The sequence below is a fragment of the Coptis chinensis genome, chromosome 2 (genome assembly GCF_015680905.1).
Source record: "Coptis chinensis isolate HL-2020 chromosome 2, ASM1568090v1, whole genome shotgun sequence".
Taxonomy (NCBI): Eukaryota; Viridiplantae; Streptophyta; class Magnoliopsida; order Ranunculales; family Ranunculaceae; genus Coptis; species Coptis chinensis.
The window spans coordinates 69,547,915-69,556,752 of NC_141457.1; the positions used below are offsets into that span (position 1 = coordinate 69,547,915).

General features: G+C 34.6%; 1 long non-coding RNA gene across 1 annotated transcript; it reads right to left on the minus strand.

The window, feature by feature from the left end:
* Nucleotides 1–281: 281 nt before the first annotated feature.
* LOC147517455 (uncharacterized) lies at nucleotides 282–848 on the minus strand. The gene is made up of 3 exons (XR_015213879.1): nucleotides 810–848; nucleotides 536–705; nucleotides 282–374 (listed from the first exon to the last, which is right to left on the minus strand). It is a non-coding gene; the product is annotated as an uncharacterized LOC147517455 (long non-coding RNA).
* Between the last annotated feature and the right edge of the window lie 7,990 nt (nucleotides 849–8,838).

The following is an 8,838-nucleotide window of genomic DNA, read 5'->3' on the forward strand; positions in this document are numbered from 1 at the left end:
ATAAGGTACCTACGAAGTACGAACCAAACTCAGTCATCAGGCAATTGAAAATGACTAATCTTGGTGATCCTTACAAGTTACAACGCAAGTAAAAGACTTTTCAAGTTTTTAGTGAGACGCTAGTTCCTTCTCTAGTTGGAAATATAACAATTCACTCGCCATAAATCAACAATCAGAAACCCGATTGTAAACTATAGATATAATTATAAAAAAACACCTAATTTGTGACACTCTAATCATAGATTACAAAGAGACTAGAAAAGCAAGAACCCAAATAACCTGAGATGGTCAAGTAGATGAATAACATAGAAAATTTTATATCGTTAGGCATACTTGCCTTTGGTAAACTCTCACGCATTTCGTCAATCAACCACCTACAATATTAAGTTAAGAGCAGTTAAATCCTAATATTTAGAGGCCAGAAAAATAGAAAATAAACATAAAGATGATGTATAGATGTCTTTATTAGTCATCCGTATGCTCAAAATCCATTTTTAAGACCTGCATATTAGAAGCAAACAGAAGAAGATAGTACCTATAATCAAATGATGGAAATAGCCGATGTAAGGTATTCACTATGAATTCCACAGTTGCATAATCAATCGAACTTTTCCAGTTATTTTGTGGTTCAATAGCTTTACGGTACCAGGACATAGTTCCTTCAATTTATCTCCTTTTCCTTCAAACTCATAAAGCTTTGAGCTCCTATAAGTCAATGACCAAAAAGACATGCATAAGATAGAATGTACTGAAAATCATCTAAATTTTAAAGTCAAGGAATTAAACAAGGTGCTCATAGCTTAGCTTACATTTGGAGAAGCACATCTTCATCTTCTTCACAAGTTATTTATATCGTTCTACTTCAGCTCCTGCATTTTCAACCCTACTATCCAAAAGCTTCATTTGTTCTTCCGGTTGTATGGCAAAGCATCATTGCCATCCCTGTCCTCAATGTCTGCTGACTCGTTAAATGTTTGCATAAAGGTATCTCGATCTGAAAGAAAATGCTGGTGTTAGTATCGATAAGAAGGTAAGACTAAAAGTTTGATACGAAGAACTAGGTTTTGTGAAATTCAAAACGACTTATGATAGGTCCTGTAATTTCACCAGCATCAATAAGAAGGTAAGACTAAAAGTTTGATAGGAGCTTGATCATAACCAGAAAATTGTCATGGAGGAGTCAACTTCAATGACTATAGAGTTCTTTTGTGCCCGGTTATCGCCGAAAGATCCATCTCGAGAACTGCAAGAGAGAGTGATGAATTAGCTAAAAGGGTAGTGGAACAGCTAACATAGGTATCTCAACAAAGAAAGAAAGCCGAGAAGGCTACTGGCGAGGTGTTGGCAATTTTGGAGCAATGGGATAAGTGAAATATCCGAGGTAAATGCTCAAAGGGAATGGGAAGATAAGTTCGGAGGAATAATTGCTATACTCCAGTCTTGTGAACATGGAAACGGTCGGATATTACGGAAGAACGAGATGAGACCCGGGCTGAAACTTCAGATGTCACCGATACCATTCCTTCCCTTAATCAAGTAGGTAAGTCGGGGTTGGAAGAGGATTGCAAGAACAAAGACGAATGAGCAAATCTTTTTCTAATAAGCAATAGAATTTTCTAATCGGGACAACAGAATTTCAAGAGAACGGCGATTACATCATTTCAACAAATAATCAACCACGTAAGAGTTCTCCGAATTTTCATTCCCATGCCAAGAAAATCTACAAGCTATAGGACAAATGAAAAAAGGAAGACATGGTCGAGAACAGTTCAGCAAGATCGTGGATGGATCCTCTCGAGAATAAGGCAAGACACCGTTTTTCATTCGAGAAAACTATGTCATAAGTTGTCGATAGGATATCAAAAGGCAAGCCGCCGATCGTTCTCGCAACACATCCAAACCGAACCCGCGAATTGCACTAGTTTAGATAATGAGCTGATAAGATTGCGAATTCTTGAGACAAAAACTGTATATAAGAAGTCTAGGTAAACAATAGTATCATCAATATTTGACATTTAAGAGTTTCAATGAACATAGTCATAGTCGGACAATCAGTATTTTTCCCATCAAATGCTTACATGAGATGTCGAGGAGTGTATCTTAACATGTTCAAATAACATCCCACATAAAACCACCGGATTTGTTTGTCGCCAATATACCTAAGTAGTCTAAGTTGTGGACAAAACTTGGCCACCTCGACACCCAACCATCAATCACACTCGGAGGACACATCCATGGTAAACATGGCCATTGCTTCTAGTACAAGAAATCAAGGTGAGATATCCATCAATCATGTTATCTTATCTTTCACGCCCCACAACAACGTTTGTAAATTTATTTCATGCATACAACAACTTTTAATCAGTTTCCCAATTCTTAGACATAAACCTGATATATATATATATATATATATATATATATATATATATATATATATATATATATATATATATATATATATATATATATATATATATATATATATATTCAATTCTATTTTCTTTTTCCTTTTTTGGATAAGATCCATTTGAAATGGATCAAACCGGGCCTGCCTCATTTCCTTTCACTCTCCAGTATCTCATAAAAACAGTCACTTGTCAACTCTGATCCATTTTCTAAGGACAACTTGGGAAGTTGTTCTTTTTTTGATTTGCTTGTTATATTTTGCTTGGTTTTGAAATACCTGTGAGCTTGAAAATAAAGATAACTCAATATAGTTTGTGTGATTAGAAGGCTTGGCCTGTTGTTATTTTCTTGATTTGCTTGTGATTTTGTGTGGGATCAAAAGCTTTGTATTCTTGTGCCTTTTTTGAAAGCGATTGGTGAAGTATTTTGAGCCCTGAATATAACTTGGAAGGACAGAGGCAGAGAGAGAGAGAGGGAGAGAAATTTTCTTAAAAACCTCAGCCCAAGCTCTTTCTTAAAAACCTCACATACTTGCTCATATGTAGAAACATTGTTCTACACATGTAGAAACATGTGTGTATGCTGAACGTGTACATTGTTCTAGGTATGGATGGGGACTTGGCTATCGGTGAAGATGAGAAAGTTGTGGTAGAGAAACTTCTTGCTTATCATCCACATTCCCAAGATAAACTTGGTTCTGGTCTCGATTCCATTATGGTGAGTTGCAACTCAATTCTTTCGTTTTATTTCCCTATCACCAACCTAATAGTTATTAATAGTAAGACGCATAGCTCAAAACTCATGTTGGTACACAATATTTGATGGGGCTGTTTTGTTCACAACACATTACATCTCAAATAAATAAAATACACTTCTAGACTCTAGTGGTTTTCAACCTTTACAATAACTAATACATAAATTATTTGATTTTGCATCAAAGAAAGAAGGGTCTATATATGTATATATAAATAAACATTTCCAACTAAAGTTGCAACATAATCCCAATTCTTCCAGGTCAATCACCTAATACATTTTTTTTTTATTAAAATAAAAATCATCATAGAACTCTTAAACAAAGATGTTAACACGACTTCATTAGCATTTAGCAATAGGAATATCCAAGCATTAACATGAAATTCAAAGATACTAAAAACAATCAACTCACTTGAACTTGAAACTGAAGCTGCTTTAGATACTCAATAGCTTCATCCAAAGATAGACGCCTTTATCGGTCTACCAAAACCAAAACATCAAAATCGAAAAATTCTACCAACAAACCAAAACAGCGTAAAAGATGGTGTTACCTTGTTAGAATTAGGAATTAAATTCTGCAAAGCTTTCATTTTCTCATTAATCCTACTTCTCCTCCTCTGTCACAAACCAAACAAAAAACCCATCCAATCCAAATCATCACCACCAATTTCATAAAACATAACTAACAATCATTAGCCATTAATCATTACCCTTCTCGACAAATTATGAACTTCACCGCTTCTACTTTTTTTACAACACCACCGATCTGGATTTAATAATTACAATTCTTGATCCGATCTTAGGAGCCATGGAATACAGAAAATTTTATCCACCTACACCCCATCTTGCTACATGTATAGGGAAGTTTAGAAAACCTTAAAACACTTCAACTATAAACTTAATTTTTTCATCTCATAAATATAATGCTCCCTATGAAAGCCATTTGGATCTTCATCCGGACTCACAAACATTATACACACTTAAAGATTCTCCATAACGAATGATGCATTGAATAAGATAATCCCCTCTAATCTCAAACAACCCCTAAGTAGAACAAAAGTATAAGCTATACCTGTAAGTGAAGAGTGTAGGCAAAGGACATTGTTTAATAATAGTTTCAAGATGATGACTAGGATTAAAATCTTTTAAATAGTCCAATCTAATTTCCACAACATCGGCTCCACACTCTTTCGCTTTTCCCATGTCAACTAACATTTTTGAAACCGAATCTCCCATTATTGGTGCACATATTAATGTTGAATTATTATTCTTATTACTACTACTTGTTTGAGCAAAGATCCGTGGCGTTAACTACAAAATCCAAAATATAAATAGTAAAAAGATGGAAAAATTCCTTGGATCTAAGAATACTGAGACCTTTTAAAGTAATCAAGTGCAGTGGTGACATTGATCGTTTACAATCTCATTCCTTTTGCAACTGCAGAGTACATTCAAGACAACACACGAAGCTCTTGTTAACAAGTCTTTCCATTCCACACCTGAAAATTTTCTGACACACCTGAACATCTTGGAGGAACTGGGCCTATGAATTCAGTTTCACTTTCCTATTGTTTTACTTGTGCATGTATATAAAGTTTACATGTCTTCTTGACTTGTTTCTACACCATGAACTCTAGTCGTATGGGGTGTGTGGGGGTAGAATTTATCAACTTGATAGTGTTGGGTAGAAAATGTGTTCAAGTACTAAAATGTCGCAACTACCAAGTACCTACTGAAATGTATTCTTACCTACGGGAAGAAATTTGAAATTTGAACTTAAAACAGTGGGTTTAGTGGATGGAGCAAATCCAGTCAACTATTATTAACCTTCTTAAAATAGAACAAGATTCCAACTAATTATTAATGCTTCATTCTATCCACAAATGCAATCAAATCAAACAGAATGACAATATGACATAATAAATTCCAAGACAAGTACTAAAAGAAGACATCTTGATTTGATTAGTGAAGTCTAATAGACAAATTAAGTTAAAAAAAACAAACGCCCAACGACAAATCCTACAGAAAGGAAGAAGAAGAAGAAGCCTTGTTGCCATATTTTACAAACACATTACCTCAAACTACAAGAAATGGATTGTGTCAAAACGGACTTCCAAACTCCTTGTTTTCTTCTTCTTCTTCTTCTTCTTCTTCTTCTTCTTCTTTCTTTTGAGGAGTGCGAAAATAATGCGACGGTGAGAGAGAAAGAGGAGAGAAAAAAAAAAAGTCGTGTTTTATATTTCGATTTTTTTCGTTTCGCGAAATTTTTAAGTTTGTAACACTTCTCCAACGCTTTTTAAGTGTTAGCAATTAATTCCAGAAATTCGCCCAAATAAAACAACGCTTTACAACATTGCCAACGCTTATTTAACGTTGGAAACTTACTAACGCTAAATAAGCGTTGCAAATCAAAAAAGGTGCGTGTTGCAAATATCCTATTATGGTGTAGTGGATATTAGTATGTGAGGCCAGATCTTCTCCGCCCGGGTGGAAAAGGTTGACTTTTACACCTTACAAAATAATTTGGACATGTATCCATTTATATAACACTAGAATGAATGAAACTAACAGAGTGAGATAAAACAAAAGAAGAAATCACTACAAATTAGGAAAGATTCCGTGCGTGCCTATCTCCACAGTAGCAGTGCCAAATTGTTAAGTAACTGTCAAGTTTTATGAAATTTGCTCAAATAACCTTTCTATTTTTTACGAGATCATTTTTTTTTCAATGTCAATTGATCTAGTTAGCCATTTTTGTCTTAGATTCATTTTTAAGCACTATAATGTAAATGGCAAGTCATATTTATCCAAAATACCATCAGAAATTCATGACATAAGCTACATTAGAACAATATAGCTACTTAATAATTCAATAATTCAAAAACACAAGAGTTAGAGTAAAAACACTATATATGTTTACAAGTTCACTGAATTTAAGTAAGTACGTTTAGGTTTTCTCATTTAAATGCAAATCAAGTCTTTCCACTTAAATTAAAGATAAAGCAAACACCAAGTTACTTATTTTTCAGAGTAATAATAAAATGGTTTTTTTTCATTGAAATATATGAGAGTAGGACTGTAGGAGAAGAGGGCGAGATAGAATATTTCCTATTTTTTGCGATTTGTTTTGATTTTCTTTTTTGAGCAATAGTTAACACCGTAAGTTGGGGGATTACATATATATGTGGACACATGTCCAAATTATTTTGTAAGGTGTAAAAGTCAGTCTTTTCCACTTGGGTGGAGAAGATCTGGCTTCTTAGTATATATACTGAGAATCAGTTTACCTAAACTAGAAGCTAATTCATTTTTTTTTTTTTTAATGGGTAAGCCTGTTTTAAATGAGATCAGATGTTGGCGGGGTTCGAGCCCCAGACTTCTGGTATCATTACCCAAAGGTTTTACCGACTTTGCTAGTCGGCACCTACAAAAATGTGTGGGCAAACCTGTTTTTAAAGAGATTAGTAACTCAATAACATGTACCCCAGACCTCTGGTATCATCACCCAAAGATTTTACCAACTAAACTAGAAGGCACTTACATTCATTAGACTCTAATTGTGAACTAACTCTATTCGTCTATCCTAGTGATGAAATGATGCATGTAGATGTTTTGTATTTTGAGTAGTTTCGGGGGTATGGCAGACCCCTACCTGTACTGTGTCGTTAAACCAACCACACAGAAATGTAGATATGTTTACCTCCAGTGTTGATTTTCTTGATGCCAAGGAACATGGCAAGATTCTAAATCTAGAGCCGTCGTGAAGAGCCTATACGACGCTACTGCAGGAAAAAAAAATGTACACATTGACAATAAGTATGAGCTGAGGCCTGAAGATGATCGAAACAAATTGGTTGACTTTTGCAGCTCACCGAAAGGGGAAGATTGTCAAAGATGGAATGACCATAGAAATTTACCTAACCAAAGAGGAAGATTGCCAAACATGATGGTTACCATATTCAAGCATGGGACATTCAAGTTTTCCATATGTTATTGCAGCCTCGCTTATGAAGAAAGCCACGGAACAAGTTTAATGCTCAAAGAAACATTGGGGTCCTGCACTACCGGCTGTGTAGAAATATATGGCTTAGGTATTGTGGAAAATTTAATAAAAGAAATTAAGAAAAATTAACATTGCTTGTTTTCAGTGAGAGTTAGTTGAAGGTCAAGATTCGAACTCTCGCAGGGAAACCCCATGTACATAGCAGGACACGCCTTAACCACTCGGCCAAAGCGACCACTCGGCCAAAGCGACAATGTTGCTTTTTTTTTTTTTTTTTTAAATGTTGCTTAGTATCTCCAGTAAAAGTTATTAACAATATTCTTGATAAAACAAAGTAACTAAAATGCCGACAATGCACATATATATAGAGAATCTAATGTACAAGTCCTGTAGAGACCTGTAACATGCATTCCATTATTTCCATAGCATAACTAGCCACATCTTAGTCGTTGAATACACTTGGCCACAGCAAACAATAACTACTGCTTTTAGATCTCTGTGTCCAACCGGGACATTTGGCAGTTGGCACTCAGTCAGAAAATTCGAGGACACTTCGGATTTACGACTGAAAATAGTATGACCAGTACATCAATGATAGGCGAAGAAAGATACCATTGGAGCATTAACATGTAACCAGTAAACCAGTACATATAGGAGCAAATAAAAAGATATCAGACATTTTGATAGATATTTTTTCGTCTGTATATAAATACAATAACATGATAATTACAATTACAATATCAAAAGAAAATAATTGGAATTGATTTGGAAAATGTGTATTATACGTAAATTGATTGACGGAAATTTCATATAGAGTAACGTGGTATTACAAAACAGTATTTTGACGCTTATATACCTCGTTTCTATGGCAGTTAAAATCTTTTGTATTTCAAATTTTTAATGGTAGAATAGAAAACAGATATTCACTTATAAACATGGACCAAAATATTGCTGATATATCACCGATATATATCAGTATTTTAGTACACCGATATCAATATTTTTTATATATATTTTCCGTATATCGGTTGATTTTTTGACTATTTTTTAATATAAATCCGATATTTTTAATATATTTCCAATATTTTTGATATTATATTTCCAATATTTTAAATAATTTGGACTGGCCACTAAAAAAATAGATACATCCAATACATCTAATATATATCGGTTTTTGAGTACACCGATATATTTATCGATATCGATATTTTGAGCCTTGCTTATAAACATCACTTGCATATTTGATATACACAGCACGATGAACATCAGGGAACTGCCCAAAAAGTTTCTAACTCACAAAGCCACTGAAGCCTCCCGATATCCAAAACCATTGCCCCTTTTCTTTATTCCATTCCAGTTCTTCTGCAGTTAATATTACGGATCAGCCTCACCCCCACAGGTCAGCAGTTTTGTAAGGCAAGTTACAAGCTAATGCATGCCTAGGGAGTACGGTAGCAAGACCAAAACTCAAAAGGAATTGGCGGGGAGCTGCTGCATTCGAGCAACGCTCCACTCTACTCTTGAGAATAGGATAATTACTCTACTCTACAGAGACCTGTTCTTAATTTAGTGTTTCAAAATAATTTCTCTTTTGGAGGTAAACTGGCCATATGCACGACATAAGACAGCTAATTTTCATAAACCCTAATTATTATATACACGTGAGATATCTGTCA